This window comes from Leopardus geoffroyi, chromosome D1, assembly GCF_018350155.1.
Source record: "Leopardus geoffroyi isolate Oge1 chromosome D1, O.geoffroyi_Oge1_pat1.0, whole genome shotgun sequence".
Lineage (NCBI taxonomy): Eukaryota > Metazoa > Chordata > Mammalia > Carnivora > Felidae > Leopardus > Leopardus geoffroyi.
In genome coordinates, this window is record NC_059329.1 from 30,542,674 (window position 1) to 30,561,307 (window position 18,634).

General features: G+C 49.2%; 1 protein-coding gene across 1 annotated transcript in view; it reads left to right on the forward strand.

Moving 5' to 3' along the window:
* The first annotated feature begins 484 nt into the window (after positions 1–484).
* JAM3 (junctional adhesion molecule 3) overlaps positions 485–18,634 on the forward strand; it is a 123,702-nt gene continuing 105,552 nt past the window's right edge. Inside the window, exon 1 of the mRNA XM_045483529.1 lies at positions 485–598. The gene's annotated coding sequence lies outside the window, so the exon portion shown is untranslated. The remainder of the gene's footprint in view (positions 599–18,634) is intronic.

Here is an 18,634-nt window from a genome sequence, read left to right on the forward strand (position 1 = left end):
GACAGAGAGAGATGGGGGGGGGGGGGAGAGGAGAGGAGAGGAGAGGAGAGGAGAGGGAAAAATAGCAGAGAAGCAAGAGAAATGGTGGCTAAAGACAAAGGGGAAAGAAGACCGCAGGGACTGTGGCATGAATGTGGTTGGATAGAGACCGGGGAAAGGATAGGGAGAAATGAGGAGCAGAAGGAAGGTTCTGGGAGAGAAATAAAGAGGCCGAGAGAGCAGAGCCAGGAGCTGGTGGCGCAGGCAGATGGAACAACAGAGACAGAGAACAGAGCCAGAGGAGTGGGCACGCAGCGAGGCCTGGCAGCCAAGCCCTGTGGGTTTCCGTGGGAAGCAGATGCTTCCAGGGACCAGCAACCGATGGTCCCCAAGCACGTGGATCCTTGTTGACTCCAGGCCCAGGGCAGCCTCCTCGGCATCCAGCCTTAGCCTGGAGGAGCAACCCAAGTTCAGAGAGGTAGATGAACAACAGCCCTGCCTCTGTGGGGCTCCACTGCTTCTCCTCCGTTCTCCCCCAGCCTCCACCACCCCTTTGTGGGTACTGGGAAGCCATAAGCTGTCACATCACGCCTGGAAGAAAGCAGGCTGTGTTGGAGGGGTAAGTGTGAGCCACAGCATGGGTGTGCAAGTGTGTGCAAGGGTGTGCAAGCTGGTGGGAGGGGCAGGGGATGCGGAGCAGTAGCTCTGGCAGCATGGAGCCTAGTGCCAGGAATTTGCAATGTGCTGGGATGGGATTGATCCCCAGCAGGGTACTCCTGGCCAAGGGGAGCAGGGAAGGCCATTCCTTCCCCTCTGGGTACCCACCATGAACAACCTGAAGCTTCCTGCTGCCAACATTTTTTTCTTTTGCCCAAGCCACTGGACTGCCACAGCCCCTTCTCTGCAGGAAGGAGCTGGAAGTAGGCTGGGGTTCTAGGTCAGAAGAACCTTGGGGCTTCCCTGGCCTCATTCTCTCCCGCCGCTACTCACAGGTCACTTTCCAATTGCTGCTGCTGACAGAGAGCAGTATGTACAAGACTCTGACTTGGGAGATCCCACCCCTACCCCCAAAATGCAGTCTAGTAGGAAGGAAACTCAGAAGGATCTGAGAAGGAGGTTTTCACGAGCACCAAGCCCTCTCTCCAGTCCAAAGGCTATTTCCATTCTGTACTCCACCACCCACCTCAACACCCCTCCAACAGCATCCCCAGAACACTAGAGTGACCCCCACAACAGGCTCCCCAGCTGTGCCTGGGGCAGTCCCCCAGGCTAGAGGAGTCCCTCACTTCCCTACACCAAAGGTCCAGGGCTCCTGCCAGTAACCCGAGTGAACAAGAGCAATGCCCTGGGAGGGAAGTGGTAGAGGAAGAGGAGGAGGGTGGGGAACACAGCGCTGGCGTGGAGGCACAATTCAGTCGAGTGAAAGACAGGTACCACGGGAGCCAGATGGGCCAAGCAGAAACAGAAGTTAAGTAGGAAGAGAGGGATAAACAGCAGACACCAAGCAACCAGCCAAGCATATGCTCTGCAAGCAGGCGATACAAGCACCCAGTAGGGTTTTGGGTGGGGGAAGGGACACGGACCTACAGGAATGGGACAAAAGGTTTGCTGTGGGCTGACTGTTGCCTGGTCAGAACTAGGGATCCAATCTTTCTCCATGGAGCCTCAGAAAAATGGAGCGCAGCTGTGCTGGCAAGGAAAAGGCGCATTTGGCAGAGTGGGGGGGGGGGGGGGGTGGGAAGGGGTGCTTGGGCGGACTGCCCCTGGGATTGGTCTTCGGTGGAAGAACCAGAGCCCCAGGCATGGAAGTCTGAATAGCCATGTGCCATTTCCGAGACCCCCAAGCAGAGACCCCTAAGCTGAATAAGATTCAGGACACAGAAGAGAACCACCGCCTGGCGAAGCCGGGAAGTCCTTCAGCCATGCAGGTGCGGCTTCCCCGCTAGCGAAGCCCTTCTCGGCTGGAGCCCTCAGTCTGGGTGATGTCATCCCTTTGAGCTCCAGGCTGGGAAGGGGTGGAGCCAGGCTGGAGCTTTGCAGTGTTTATAGGCTCCACCCCCAGGCCGGTTCTGTTTCTGGTCCCTGTCTGCCCAGCCTCCTCCAGGCCTGGCTTTCATGCCGGCCTGCTGGAAACCTGGTGCTGCTGCAGAGCTGGAGGAGGGAGGAGGGGCACGCAGAGTCACTCCCTGCAAAAAGCGGGACCTGTGCAAGGGATTGGCTTACCTGGGGCCCCTCTTCCACTACACCCATGTTCATTCCCAGGTTCACTTATGGGAGCCCTGAGCTTCCAAGGCCCATTAGCCAGTGGCAGGAGCCCAGTTTCCTGGTACCCCAGCCTCAGCCCACTTGGCGTGTTCGGAAACGTTTATCTGTACCCGGTATCCCACTGGAATTTTTTCTCTGAACAGTGATCCAGGGAGGAGTAACTGAAGGAGACAAGTACTATCCCAAATTTGTTATTGCTGAGCTAAAGAAATAAAGTCTCTGAGCTGAATCTGAGATTATTCTAAGCCCCAAAGCTAGACAGCCCTCCCTCAGAATGGCCCCTTCACCTCTCACATGCTCTTACTGGACATAAGCCAGCTCTGTGCCAGCTGCTGGCCTCTTTCCAAAGCTGGCATTGGCCTCAATTGTCCTGCTTCCCCTCTTCCAGGGCTACCCTAGCCTGTACCAGCCGCTGTGGCTTGGAGAACTGAGGACTCACTCTGGGCTAGGCAAAAATTGGCCTTCCTGTACCATCTTAGATGTTAAGGTGCTTTTTGGGGGTTGCCACAAACCTAGGCAGGGAAGCACAGGTAAAAGATTCAGCCCTGGAGTGAATTGTCACGTGGAGTTCACCATACCATGGCGGCTCTAATTCTGGACTCAGTTGGTTAGCACAGCCCTAGAGTCCAGGAACAGAGAACTCTCTCCCAGGTGTAAGTCTGGGAGCCAGGCCCATGTGTAGATGCTTGCCCCCGGCAGATGCTTGCTCATGCCCAGGGCAGATGCTTGGCTCAGTGCTGGTGATCCCTGGCTCTGTAACCATGTGTCTAGAACAGACAGAAGTGAGAATGAGGGTGAAGAAAGAAGAAAGGCAGGACCAGGAATGAATTCCTTGAGCCCTAGACCAGCAGCCCTTGGCAAGACCAGCAGCACTAGGACCAGCTCACACAAGGAAAATATGGTCCCTACCTTTGCCAGCTCTTGGACTGCACTCGTGAAACAAATTGCCCTAATAGCCCAGGGTATGATGCACAGTACACTTTCAGGCTTCTTTCTTATGTATCAGGTTTGATGCGCATAACATTGCCATCATGAAGATAAAGCAGACAGTATTTTAATCCATTTTATGGATGAGGAAACTGAGGCTGAATTTTAGTATCTATCTATTGAAGGCCTTACGAGGCATGGGAGGTTATACAAAGATAAATGAGCAAAATAACTTATTAAGAACCCACGCTCTTAGACTCCTACCATCATAATCTTTCCCTTCTGTGACAGTGCTTCACATACTCAACTCCAGAGGAAGAGATGTGGCTAGGGGAAGAAGTTTCCACCTATGGGATAGCTGCTCAACCAAGAGGTGAAGGAAACAGAACAGAGCAGTTGTGTGATGGAGTGAATTATCACATAGGTCTGGGATGGAGAAGCATGGTGTGTGCATGTGGGCGGTACAGTCCTGTCTCTAGGTACAGTCCTGTCTCTAGGTATGGCCATACACTGCAGGTTTAAAAGGCTGAGTTAAGAAAGGGTATATGCATGAGCTTTAGATAATTCAAAGTTTTATACGTTAGCATATATGCTGATGACAATCACATGTACGGGAAGAAAGAAAGAAAGGAAAGAGAAGAATGTTTATATGGGGATATGAGTAGGGTCTGCATATATTTTTCTGATAAGAAAGAAATTATATAGACAGGTTTAGAATGTGTCTGTTAGCATACGACTGGTATACTGGGTGTGCAAATATGTACTGTATAGGCACGGGTGAGTGTGTGAAGACAACTAGCACCAACTGGAGAAGAGCATTTCCTGCAGCTGAGTCAGTTGCCTCTCTATTCTCCTTTCCAAGGGTTTCCTCCCTGAGACAAAAAGGTGAGCATTCCTGAGCCCTGGCAGTGACTCCATGAAGCCTCTGCTACCTTGCAACACCTCAGGCCTCCACTGCTCTTCCCTCTCAATCCCTCCGAGGACCTAAGCAGATCAATTATAGTTAATAACATTTAAATTCTGGCCTGGAGGTGCTGAGGAGGCCATGGGAGAGAAGGAAAAGGTGGCATGGATTTCAAAAGAGGGACTTGGCAGATGGAATCACTTGGCTCCTGCAATGTCCAGTGCCAGAGTCAGACACTTGAGCCCTCTGATTTGTGTGGAAGCCATGGCTGGGCCAGAAGATTAAAGGCCACAGGTGACATTAGGAATTGCCCACTTCCACGCCCCAGGAACAGCACAGACCCACAGCATATTGCGTCTTGGAGCAGACCTGCTATGCTTCTCTACCCCTCTCTACCCCTCTCTACCCTTTAAGTAGGTGACCCAACCAGACAATGGGAGGGGAGAGGACTCCTCTGTGCAGGGCACCCCTTCTCAGATATCTGTAATGAGTACCAAGGAACAGAGAGGCCTTTCAAGATCACAGGAGGGGCCCAGCTGCCCAGGAAGCCCCCAGTGGTTATTACCACAGAAAAGCGCACTTCCCCTCCATCACTAAGGGTTTGGGCTGTGCTGAACCCTCCCCCATGGAACTGTGATTTATAAGGCTGTAACCTCTGCCAGAGCAGGCAGCCTTAGCTTCTAAATCCCCATAGCAGCCACAGCAGCCCTGGCCCAGGCAGTCAGCTGCAGGGGGAAGCAGAGTGGTGCAGGGGGAGGAGGCCCTGAGCTCTGGGAGTGGCCAGGAGCACAGCTCGGAGCAGTAGCTGGGAGTTTTCCTCACCAGGGCTCAGGTCCAGCCCCTGGAATCAAGGGCTGCCGCACCTGGAGACTCCTTCATCACCCCCGCGCCCCCCCCCCTCCTTGTCCTGTCTCCTCAGTAAAAGACATACTTGTGTGCCACCATGACAAAGACTCAGGGCACATCAGAGATGGAAGGAACCTCAACTCTACTTCAGTGTCCCAGCCCTTCTTCACTTCACAGACAAGACAAATGAGACCCCAAAGAAAGGAAGAGAATTGGCCAAGGTCACAGGGTTCACTGGCAGCCTCACCAAGATTATAATTTAGGATTTTTACAAATGCATATTTCTGCTGTTTGGTAGAATTTAGAAATTTTTCAGAAAGTTAGAGTCTGGGCCAAGCAGCCAGCTTCCCCTAATCCACTCTGGTAGAACACTGTGATTACAATTCAGCTACACAGCTCCTGCTGGGAAATGCAGTGATATATCCATCAGTGCAGGCCACACAGCTGCCTCCCACTCTTAAAACAGGGGCTCTAAACCCAAGATCATTGCATCAGCTTCCTGGGCTCAGATGCCCATCAAATTATAGGCAGATGTTTGAGTGTCTATGCTCTAGATATTTTTCTGGAGAGAAGTTCACAGCTTTAATCAATTTATAAAGAGATGCATGACGTGGAAAAGGTTGAGAATCACTGCCTTAAAGCATCAGGAATCCAGGATCCAGAGAAATCAGATCTTAGCAATCAGTTGCTAGGTGCCTTAGCAGCATTCACAGACATAAAAACGTTGGACTATTGCTCCCTAGATATATGAGTATATGTTTTGCAATATGAAAGAGCTTCTAAGCTCTAGATTTTAAATTCCTCAAGGGTAAGGTTGTTATCTATTTGTTCACCTATCTAAAATATCATCCTGGTTCAGGGCCTGGAGTAAAGAAAAATGTGATTAATTAATTTTTGAGTATCTCTCTCCTCATATCCACTACTGCTTGGTCTCCAACAATGACAAGAATTATAACAGAGAAGTCCTGATGTGAGAAGTGCAAGAACTATTTTATGGTTCAACGTTGAATTTCAGGACCTTTTTCATCTACTGTTAAAGACCGATCACCTTGAGGAAGTCAAGGCAGTCCACCCAAAGCCCAAATTTAGATCTCCTGATGCAGTTTGTGTTGCATTCCACAACAGCCCAAGAACTTGCGGGGATGCCTCCTTCTCCAGTCAGAAAGAGAAAGCTCCTGCAAGCAGGGCCAGATGGGCTCAGCTTGTCTCAGACCCTGGACCTCAGGAGTCTGAGTTCTCCATTGTTAAAAGAGAAAAATTCTAAATCTAGAAAGGATCTGGGTGGACCTTAGCCTCAGAACACAGGCTCCAATTCCTCAGCCCCTTGATCTTCTGTTTGATCGTCCTTCCTTGTCCCACTTTGCAGCTTCTACGTGCACTGGAGATTAAGAAATTGGGGGGAGGGATGGGGAGAGAGCTCATCTTGGGAAAGGGTGGTTTTCTGAGAAGGGAGGAGGGGATGGGGTTCTCAGGGCCCTGCTGGGCCACTTTCCTCCCCTTCCTCAGCCTCGTCCCCACAGCCTGGACCCTCCTTTGGAGAAACGTGCTCTGAGAGGTGGTTATACAGTAATGAGAAGCCAGAGCTGGGCCAGAGCTGTGCAGAGGACTCAAAGGCAGGAGGGAGAGAAGGTAGGGTGGACACAAGCGCCCCCAAGATGGGGGAACAGAAAGAGGGAGGGTACCGCCTCAGGACTCTTGACTCTGCCTCTTAACTCTGGTCTTCTCTGTTGTCCCAGAAAGTCCTCTAGAGAAGGGATAGCCTTTCTCATTCCCATGCTTCTGAGGGGACAATAAGGCATAGAAAGGTAAAGCCAGCTGACCTGAGTCATGTACCTAACATTTATGAAGACCTTACCACCTGCCTATTTTCACTGTTTTAAGCACTACAGACATAAAGGACCCTATGATGTAGGTATTGTTAGTATTATTCCCTTTGACAATTAAAGAAATGAAGGACCAGAGACATAAACTCATCAAACTCAGAGTTGGAAAGTGGGGGCAGGATTCCACCTCAGACAGCCCAAGGGCAGAGCCCACACTGCTAGCCACAGCCAAGGCTGAGGTCCCAGATCACTCAGGGCACCAAAGGCTGAAGAAGAGGAAACAAAGTCCCAGAGTGGCCCCAGAAGAGGGCACCCCAAGTGAGATGGGCATGGTTACCTAACATCCACCTTCTAAGGAGCTCATCATAACCATGGACACATGACATGTTTCTGGGTCCACTGCCCAGCAGCCACTTCCTCAGACTGGCTTCAAATTTTTAGGCAAATCCTCTCTAGCTGTCCCTTTCACCTTGCATGTTTCCACTTCCCCATTTTCTTAAAAGGTTCAGGGACATGGTGCCTAGTTAAGTCCTGGGAAGTAGGGACCCCAGAGACTCAGCCAGTAGGTCATGTTTCTGTGAATAGACGGTTAGGGGGCACCTAGGGACCTTTCTAGCCTGAGTGATGTAAATACTTAGAACCAAGCAGATTTGGGCTTCACAGACAGGGGTGAAGGTGGACAGAGGATGGAGGAAAGGATGTAAAGGGGAAAAGAAGATAAAGGAAAAGAAGAAAGGAGGGAGAAAGAAGAGGGGGAAGGGAGGGGAGAGAAAGAAAGTGAGCAAAAAGTGGGTTCTCAAGGCTGGCTGCCAACCTGGCCACTCTTTCTAGACTAGAGGAGCCTAAGAGGGGAAGGGTTAGTCCTGTGGGGTATGTAGATGGTTGCAGTGGAGGGAAAGAGGGTGTCAGCAAGAGGGTGGGGGAGGAGTGGACCGTGGTGTCCCCAGGATTGCAGGATGCTGTAAACACTGCTTCAGTCCTGTCTCCTCTACAGATGCCTCTGTTGCACTTGCCTGTTTAAGGCCCAAGCACACACCATCCTCCCACAGAGCCACTAATGCAATTAACAAAACACATTCATAAATCTTGCATGGCGTCCGGAGCTGTCTCCTCTCTCCCCAGCAGTGAGGCCAGCTCCGGAGATCCTGTGCAGAGAGCTGTCTGGCCCTCCAGCATTAGAGCCTCCTGAAGAAAGCAGCGCAATCCTTAGTAGGACAGCAAGACCACCTCTTCCTGTGGGCGTCCCATTTCAAGATGGGGGAGGGGACCAGAAATAGTGAGAAGTCAGAAGAAGCTGGGAGAGGAGGTGGATATGAATATGTGTTTGCAGGGGACTGGGGAAGTGGATCATGCCTTCCAAGCTCCAGATGAGAGCATTCCCCCAGAGGCCACAGCATCACCCCTCTGGGGGGTATTTTACCTGGGAGTTCAGAGTCTGAGCATGTATGAGACCAAGGGCATCTGCATGAGGATGTGTGCATGACTTGGCAGCGTGACTGGGTGTTTGTGTTTTGTGGGGTGTGTGTGTGTGTGTGTGCACTCAGTCTGGAAAATTTGTGAGTCACTAAAAAAGGGAGCTTTCTGATCTGAAGAGCTTATTTTCAGCTATTTTTATCTCCTCTTGTCTCTTGGCCCTTTTTTTCCCCTTGTCTTTTTCAAATGTAGAGGAATTTGGGGGCTGTGAGTGCTGTATGTGCCTATGTGAATTTCAGCTTGAGCCAAGAGGTCAGAACCCCCCTGGAAGTGCAGAGATAAATGCACATGTGGGCTCCATGGGTGCGCAGTGGGGACACACTTATACACAGATTACCATAAGGTATAAGTAAATGTGAGTGAGGCCAGAAATGTCCCTGGACGCTTCCATGCCAGCTGCCTGAACTCTCTGATAGGATAGGTATAGAGCTCTACGTGTTCACATTGAGACTACGCCCTAGCTCAGGCTGCACATAAACTCATGTGAACACACGGCCCTGCGCCCACCTCACACTTACCCAGGTAGGCACACTCACTTGAACATGTGGCTACAGGCACAATCCTGGGCCCCTGTCTTAGGAAGTGGCCCTGGCCCCTGCATCTTCTCTCTTTGTCCAGCCATCATCACCCCCAAAATGTTGACATCTTATCAGGAAGGTCCTTTCTCTGTTCTGTCAACAAAGAACAAGACATGAGCTACTAACTGGGCTTTGGCCATGACTCATTCAGCCCATCCCACTCACCACCACCTTTGGCCCTGAGATACCATGCTCCCTAATCCAACAGTCATCCAGTAATCTGGGGCCAGCTTGTGTCTGAGCTGGCAGGACAGGGCCAAGAGATATATTCCTCCTCTTGTCCCCATGGGAGCTCATTCCTCCAGCCCATAAAGAGGGAGAAGGGAGGGAGCTTTCTGAGTACTCTGCCTCAGAAACCCTGCCTGCAAAAGAGAGACCAATGTGGCTTCCAAGGAAGGCATTCCAAAGCATCTTTCTCTCCCTCCATCCCACAAAGGGAGCAGGGCAGAGAGCAGACTGCATTCTCTAGAGTTCTAGAATGCCTGTGGGTCCCTTGACCTACATTCTATGTTGATAGGACCATATAAGTGCACACATGTGCTAGTATTGCAGTACAGAAATGCACATGTCCTGACAGAAATGCACACAGCATGTGGCACATGCTCACAGTGTCACTCCACACAGGCATGGGCCCCACTGCCTACCTTCCCACATGAGCACACATATTAACACATACAGTGGGCACACACATGCATGCTCACTCCTACTAAACCTCATGAGAGCTAACGGGAGGATTCTATCTGACAGGCAGCCTGAGGTCCACCACTTCCTTAAGACTGCAGTTTATGAATGTCTCAAAGGCCTCCTGCTAAGGGGGCCAAACTCCAGCCATTCGTGGCTCCTCCAGCCTTGTACTCTTTTGAGGGGCCAAATTAGCCCATAGGAGAAGTGCTTTGTCTAGTTTGTGTGCCCAAAGACACTGTTGCTCCTGGTGTCCGGTATATCACACACCTCCCCACTTCATCCCATTCCTCAAGCATCTGGGGGCATGGGCTCATGCAGGTCATCATTACAAAGGACAAACCAGACCCCCCAGATCACTCACAGTCTGGCAGGGAAGACAGACATCTGCACAATTAGCCTGACAGAATGTACCACCAAGGCTGTGTCTGTGTGTGAACTACAGGGAGTTATTACTTCTTCCTGCTGGGGCATAGGGGCCTGCACAGAGAAGAGGTCAGGGGTTTTGCCTAGGCCTTGAGTGGTGAGTAGACTTCACCAGGTTGTGGAGGAGCTCGTAGGGGAAGCAGAGTGCAGACAGTGACTAGGGAAGGGCATGATGAGTGGCAGAAAAACAGCAGGCTGGACAGGGCACATGAGGGAGAAATCTAATCCTGCCAACAGGTAGCCTGGGTTCAAATCCTGCCTTGACTAGTCTGTGGCCCTGGCCTCAAGGAGAAGAGATTTTGAATTATCTCCCTCTGTTTTACCCCACTAGAAGGAAAAAGTCTTTGCCTTTCTTGAAAGATCTGGATACCTTCCAAATGGGTGCCTTTTAAGCATCTATAAAATAGGGATACTAACAGAGCCTACCCTCCAGCAATGTTCTGAACTTAAATGACACAATCCATAGAAAGCCGTTAGCACAGAGCTAAGTAGGTTTGTACTAAGTTATTAGCCTGTGTTATAGCTAAAACAGTGATTCTTGACGGGGGCAATTTTGCCCCCCAGAGGACATTTGTCAATATCTGTAGCCATCTTCGCTGTTAAAACCTGGGAGGCAGGGCAGCGTGCCATTGGCGTGCAGTTGATAGGGCCTAGAGATGCCGTCGAGCATCCTGCAGTGCACAGGAAGGCCCCACAACAACACATTATACAATCCCAAATGTAAATAGTGTAGAGATCAAGGAGTTTGCCTCTCTCCTGAAGACAACGAGGTGATGTCTAAGCAGAGATAACATAATGAAATCTAAGTTCTAGAAAGAAAATTCCAGCAAAGTGTGACATGACTAAAGAGTTCAGCCAGGAGGCCATGCAGGTCTGCAGAGGGGACTTGAATGGCAGCACAAACTCAAGGGGCATGGGAGGGAGGAGAAGGTTGGGAGAGGTAGCTGGGGTGGGGAGAGGGGAACAAGCATGAGGGGTAGCACTCTGAAGCTTGTGGGACTGAGCTGATGTTGAAGCCACCTTTCAACAGCTTCTGAGGAGGAGGAGGCTGTTTAGCTCTCCAGAACTCCTACTTAAGGGTGAAAACTCCTCCAACAATCTGGATGTCAACTGTGACCCCTCCATGCTTCCACTACTGCCCCCCTCTCCCAGTGCAAGGGACCACCCTTCAAAAGACCCTTCACCACAACTTTCAGGGCCCAGGAGAGGTGGCCCAGTGCAAAGAATCACCCTTCAAGAGACCCTTCACCACAATTTTCAGGGCCCAGGAGAGGTGGCATCCCACTGTGCGATTTCTCTCTCCATCCCTTGCATGGATGGAGATGGAGACCCTGAAAGAAGGAAGGACTCCCTGTGGCCCTAAGCAGACCAGTCACAGATGAAGATGACCACTCTGGGGGCGCCTGGGTGGCTCAGTTGATTAAGCGTCTGACTTCAGCTCAGGTCATGATCTCGCGGTTCATGAGTTCGAGCCCCGCGTCGGGCTGTGTGCTGACAGCTCAGAGCCTGGAGCCTGTTTCGGATTCTGTGTCTCCCTCTCTCTCTGACCCTCCCCTGTTCATGCTCTGTCTCTCTCTGTCTCAAAAATAAATAAATGTTAAAAAAAATTAAAAAAAAAAAAAGATGACCACTCTGGGCTCCTGATGTCCAGTGTCCCTCTGTCTTTCAAGACACTGAAGCTTCTATGGCCTGCTGTTGGCACAAAACAGGGACTCTGGAAGCACGGGCACACTGGGTCAGTCTGTGTGAGGAGAGACTGAGCCTCCTTACCACCCCAATTCCCCACGTCCCCTCAAATGAGCCCTGAAGACAAGTTAAAGTGTTGTATCCCAGTGCCTTGGGGCCTGAAGCAGGTCTCTACACCTCAAAAAGCTCCAGCTACCTTACCCATATAGATTACTTCTAGTTGTCTGGCTTGTGGATGGTAGTAGCACTTCTGATGGGTTAGTACTGATCTCCTGAAGCACTGTGTTCAGAAGGATTCTGAGGCAGCATTTGGGCTTAGCAGAAGTGCTATGGTTAATTAGTGATGCCTGGGTTGAGTGCTAACAGATGCTGTAGCAATGTAATCGCTGCTTATTAACTACTCCTGAGTAAGAACAACTGACCAGGATCATTTGCAAAGACTCTTCCAGCTCTCAAGTTCTATGGTTTAAATGGTAAATTTCAAGGCACTGGCTGGAAGCACAATAAGTCAGGGGAGGAAGAGCTTTGTGTGGGTTAGAATCACCAGGAAAGACTTTGGGAAGAGGCGGCTCTTTAGCTAGGCCTTGGAGTGGGGGAGTATGAGTAGCTGTACAGAGGGTGGGAGGACATTTATGTGCATAAAAATTGGGCTGAGCATGAGCTGTTTTTGATACAGGAAAGAGGAGGCCAGCATTGCTGGAATGCACTGTCTTTGTTTGGGGCAGATGAGACATGCAAGGCTTGGTCATATAGAAAAACAAGAACTAACATTTATTAAGAGCTTACTATGCGGAAAGCCACAGAACAAAGATGACTTTCCACAAAATATCTTGTTCAACCCTCACAACACGCCCACAAGGTAAGTCCTATTACTAGCCTTCTTTTATAGAATGGAAACACAGAGACATAAAGGACTTGCTCAGGGTCATATGGCTAGTTGGAGGTAGAGTCAGGTTTTCAGCCCAGGCAATGTGGTTCTGATGTTTGCAGGTATAACCTCTCTGCTCTGTTGTGCCCCTCCTCTTAAAAGTAAGCACAGTGAGGGAACCCAACGAAGCAGTTGAAACCTCATGGGTGATTCTCTGAGGTCCAGAGAGAGGGCAGGAACAGCTGCATCTTGAAGAAAGGAGACCTAGGACATCAATCACAGGAGCAAATCCGAGCCAAGAACTTGGCAGTGTGGATACAGATCACAGTAACCACTAAGCGCCCTGGGTCCCTGCTCCTGGACACTTTCCCCAAGCCCTAAATAATCTACTGGATGGTGTCCCAGCACTGCAGATAAGGCAGCAGGGCATGATATTCCAGGGATTTGGGGCTCAGCATGTGAAGGTAGAAATAGATCCAACCCCGCTTGTACCACAAGCTCAGAAACAGAAGGCGGCAGCCTGAATCAAGATCTCATTTTAGAGATCTTAGCTTAGCCCTGCCTTAGCCCTGGGCTGCAGCCTCTGGCCATCTTGGCACTGTCCCTGCCTGGCACCTGGTGGTGTGCAGGGGAACTTATGTCCCTTCTCCCTCTTTTCCTAGCACTCTCTCATTCCTTCATTCCTTTCTGGGTTTAGGGACAAGTCCAGCCTCTCTCCAACTTGGACTCTTATCTTAGTTCAGTAGGACCAGAGAAGTACTGCTGTGCATCTCCCTGCTTCCAAGCACCTGGGCAGAGGAGGAGACTCATGTCTTCTCATTCTTCCTTCACCACTAATACCACTTGACCCAGCCACCCAACAGCCCTGTACCATGCAGGCATGGCTCAGAAATCTGGGGATCAGCATGAAACTAGCCTGGGAACTTCCAGCCTTTCTCACAATCTCCCTCTCTGCACCCCGACCCTCGTTCTCTTTCTCAGCTGATTCTACTCACTCTCAGGACTGCCTTGAGGCCCTTCCATCTGGCTTCAGGGAGGCCTCTGGCTGCCACTGCACTGATAAAGGGACAGAGCCATAACAAATGACTGAAAGCTCCCGCTAGCCACCTGCTAAGCTTCCACTTTTGTTGTCCAGAATATGTTCATTGACCAAAGACCTGATTTTGTAACTCTCTTTCTAGAACTTTCCTCCTTCCCAGGCTATTGGACCACAGTGGCCATCCCCACTGTCAGGAATCTCATCCTCATTTTCCAGCTTACCTTCTCAAATGTCTCTATTCCTTCTTGTTCTGGGGATTAGCAGGACCTGACCCCACAGTCACACTATCCTTAGTACTCTGCCCCAGCAAAAACAGTTACCCAAAGCTTACAGCCCCAGCCTCTTGGACCTGAGGCACTGAAAGAAGGCTTTCTGTCCAGCCAGTAGCAAAGGAAAGAAAACCTAGACTTTTTTTTTTTTTGTCTACCTTGAAGAAGCCAAGTGGAAGGCCCCACAACTCTCCCTAGACCCCTGAGCTTTGCTTTCTTCCCAGTGGAGCCAATAGTCAGGTGTCCTGAGCTAGGCAAATCTCCAGCAGCCAACCTCTCCTCTCTCTTGTTTCCTTCTCTTCTCATGTATCTCCCTCCATCCCTCCAATCATTTCAGAAGTTCTCTGGAGCTATCCCCCATAGAACTCATGTTGTGTCTAGTGTTAGAGGCAAGAAATGCAATACTGAGTCTCTCTCTGTCTGAGGAGCAAGGCCATAAGAAAGCAGAGGTAGAGAGCTCTGCCAGCAGCACTGGAGAGGGATCACAGCCCAGAACAGAAGCCAATGCCCTGACCATCACCTGATGCTTGGCTCATGCACACTCTGGAGTCCTGGGGTACTATATTCTCACTGCCCCTAGCTGGTGTGGGACTAACAGGAGAGAATGGAACAGCCCCCCAGAAGGCATGGAGGCATTCCCATGGAATTCATGAAGATAACCCCAAATATTTTCCAGTGGAAATATATGTCTTTGGCCTTTAGCCCTCAAAGTGCTATTTCCTAAGGGAAGGGCATGTCACCCAGCTGGTGGTTAGGAGGGGCTAGAATAGGTGGGTGCCATTGCTGGAGGAGTAGCAGCCATTTTGACCCCATCATACCCTGTTGTCTGTGGAATAAAGGCCCAGTTACATAAAGCTCCAGCTGACTTGGTATAAACTATGACTAAGAAAACTTTCTAAAGACAGTTGGTGGTCCTCCACCCCCCTGCAACTGGTGAGAACTACCCCCACAGAGAGCAGAGCAGAGATTAGGGCTCCTAGCTCCATGGCCCTGACTCATCACACACACAAACACTCCCCAACACTTTTTCCCAAAACGGTTCCCCTCCTACCCGTCCACCCTCCTACCCAGGCTGGGTGACAAAAATGAACACCCCAGAGATCTTTCCAAGTTCTGGGCCAGGCTGAGCCCAGGGAGTATGAAATTCTCCACAGAATGGGAAGGCCAGCTCCCCCACAGAAACAAAGTCCATTGAAAGGAAAGTGACCACTGACCCTACTATCATCACTGTATTGTTTCTCAAATAGCTTGAACTACCTTCCCTCAAAAGAGCCAAAGTCTGTAATCATAAAATATTAGAGCTTAAAGGAAACTTAAAGGTCATCCTTAACCCCTTTTCTCCTTCCCTATTTCCGTGCATCTACTTATATATTCATCTATTTATCCACTCATGAAATAGTTATTGAGTTACTACTATTTGCATATATGGTGCAGGCAACGGGGATCTAAGAGATGCAGTGTCTCCTCAAGGAGCTTATCATCTAGATGGTAAGAAAGGCAGGTGAAAGGAAGTTGCTATAGTGTGATAAATACCGTGACAGGAAGGACATATGTTCCAGAAGCACCAGGAGGGCAAAGCATCCAAAGGACTAGAGGCAGGGTGTTCATGACACTTACTGGATGAGTGTCAAAAAGGAGGTAAATTCCACTTCCATTCATATCCATTTTGAGATACAAAAAGGAGGTAAATTCCATTTCATTCAGTAAGGGGTCTGTTCAACATGTAATATGGACAAAGCACAGTGTTAAGCATCCTACCTGAAATGAATTCATGTGGTATCCACAAATGGATGGGGGATATAAAATAAAGCTACAAATGACCAGAATATACTGTGAAGCACCCAAGAGAAGGACCCATGGAGTCCTAGGAAGAATTTAAGAAAGGGTGAGGAGAAATATCCAGTTGGGAAAATCAGAAAAGCTACATAGAACAAGTGGAATTGGGTTTTATCTTGGGAATGCATAGAATTTAGAAGCACAGGTGGGGTGGGAAGGGCATTCCAAGCAAAAATAATGGTATTAGCAAAGCTTAAGAATCAGTGATGTCTGTTTGAGAGAATGAGAATATACCAGTTTGACTAAAGTTTATAAGACAAAGCAATGGTAGATGCAGCTTAAACATAGGCCAAGGTCTTATAATAATGGATAATTCTTAAATTTAAAGCAAAGCCCAGAGAGACTAGGCAATTTAATGAAGGTCACAGAGTTAGTAGAAAGCAGGTCTTCTGGAGGCACCTGGGTGGCTCAGTCAGTAAACAACTCTTGACTTCGGTTCAGGTCATGATCTCACAGTTCGTGAGATTGAGCCCCCAGTCAGGCTCTGCGATGACAGTGCAAGGTCAGCTTGGGATTCTCTTTCTTTCCCTCTCCACCCATCCCCTACTACCTCTCTCAAAATAAATAAATAAACTTTTTTTTTTTTTCAAAGAAAGCAGGTCTGTCTTCTGGATTCAACTTCAAGGCTCCTTCTGCAGGTACTAGGCATGCCAGTTTCTCTCCTTGCCACAATTAAGCCCCCTCTTTGATGGAGGAGCACTGTGGCTGATTCCTCTCTCCCCTTGTCAGCGGGGCTCTCACTGCAAAGCAAGCTGACCCCAGGCTAGCAATTCAAACTGCTCTACACTCTCTCCTGCATTTTTTAGATGAATATGTAGATTTTCTTAAAGAAGGTAGAATAGCTAACAGACTGGGTTAGGTTCTCACTTTGTCCCTTGTCCAGCCCAGTTTTAAATATCTGGAATTCCAAAAAGAAAGAAAAGAAAAGAAAAGAAAAAGAAAAGGAAAAGGAAAAGGAAAAGGAAAAGGAAAAGGAAAAGGAAAAGAAAAAGAATTCAGGAAAGACCTGAAATTCCTATGGATAGTCTTCTTTCTTCTTCCTCCCCAAGGCATCTCTCCCCCCACTGACCTGTGGTCTCTTTAGGGTTAACCCTTTATTGTTTTAAGTACAGGCTCAGTTCTATGCTTGAGTCTATGTGGGTGTTTATGACTACAAGTTCTCAAAATACTGAGAGACACTGTACACAGAATTCCCTTTGAACACTCAAGCACGGAACACCAAACAACTAATCATCTAAAGCTGGTAATTGGCATTGAAGTGCTGGCTTCAGGGAGTGGCAGGGAGGGGGCGGGTAATGAATTGTAATGGCAAGAGCCAGCCACAAGGTGGTGCCGTGAGGCTGGCGGAAGGGTTTGCTCGGCTAGAAGCGGAGCTGCGTTCCTGCCTCAGATGGTGTGGGCTCGGGCTGGACAGCTTTCCCCTACGAAGGCCACAGACCCGGGCTGGCAGCGGAATCCAGGAACGCGGGGTGTAGACTCACAGACGCAGTGTTTGCTCTTTGCTCTCCTCTTCTCCTTTTACAAGCCATCCGTGACCAAGAGCAGCACAGGGCGCACCTAAGGGCCTCCGCAGTTGGATCCTGCTCTACAATGAATGGGGAGCAGCAGTGGGGACTCAGCCTAGCATCGGGAAGAAATCTGTGCCTGTGGGTGTTTATCTATGTCCTTGAGGTTTGAGAGACTAAATGGCGGGGTCAAAGATGCTTTCTTCTTAGCCTAACAAACTTCTTGGAAACAAAGCCAATTCCTGGAGGGAAGCTGCTTGGACATTTGCTGCTGCCCCAGAATGGGAGATTTTAAGGGGCTTTCATAAGATAGGGTCTGGATGCCTCTAAGAAGTACAAAAGAGTTTCCTTTCTGTTTTCCATCCAAAATTCACCCTACATATAAACCATACAAATCAAATATTTCTCTCACTTCAATTCATACCTGTTGTTAAATATGTATTTCTACAAATGCCCTTTTCCAGATACCTCTCAATAGCTTTCTGCAAAGTACTGCTCAGAAAGACATCTGTGCGCACACACAGGCGTACACATATCCATCTTCAGCCCAACCATGCATTCCACACATACCACTTCCACCCTCTCCATATCTCACACAAGGATCCCGCACAGAGTTATATACATATTTATCACGTATGCATTTCTCCACACAAAAAGGCAAAAGCATGCAAGTGTGCATGCACACACACCCCAAGATGGTAGACCCCGTGTAATGCAGAGACAAGAACAACAAAACCCACGCAGGGTGAGTGCCAAACCCCATTTGACCTTGCAGTGGGATGTTTGTTTCCATCTTACACATACTGGTTCTGAGCTCAGCTTGGGGAGGCGGAGATGAAGAAGGAAACACAAAAGAGAGTTTATCAAAGAGGCTGACTGCAACCTCTCCTCAGCGATGAAGACAAAAATTACATAATGAGAGACAGGTTTTGATTTGGATTTTTTTGCAAGGTCAGCAAAGTTTGAGGGAGATGGACTCAGTCTCAGTATGAGCCAGGAAGAGTTGCCTCAGACCTTTGAATTGCCTTTCACAGGTCAATCAAGGGTCAGGGTGTTTGTTGATGTAAGAAAGAGAAGTTAAATGTGTGTGGATCTGTGTGTGTGAGAGTGTATGAGTAAATAAGTAGGGGAGTGGAGAGCAAGGTGGGGAAGAGGAAAGGTCAAAACCAGAGAGGTGGAAGTAAGCAACTGAGAAAGAGTACAGACTGTTAAAAGAGAAAGAACAAGCCCAAAATGGAGTCATATGACTCCAACAACACCAACAACTTAAATTGTTTCAACCTCTCCCAGGAATGTCACCTTAACAGTCAGTCTGAAATTTCCTGATCAGCACTAATGAGATCATCTTCTCAGCAAAAACCCTGCCATTCCCTCTTCACAAAAGAGATGTCCTGGCCTGAAACAATCCTTTCTTTTCTTTTGCTAGTAACTTCTTTGTCCCACCCTCCTTTCTCTGAAAACCTTCCATTGTGTACAACTCCTCAGACCATCTCTCCATTGGCTAAATAGTATGCTGCTCAATTCACGAA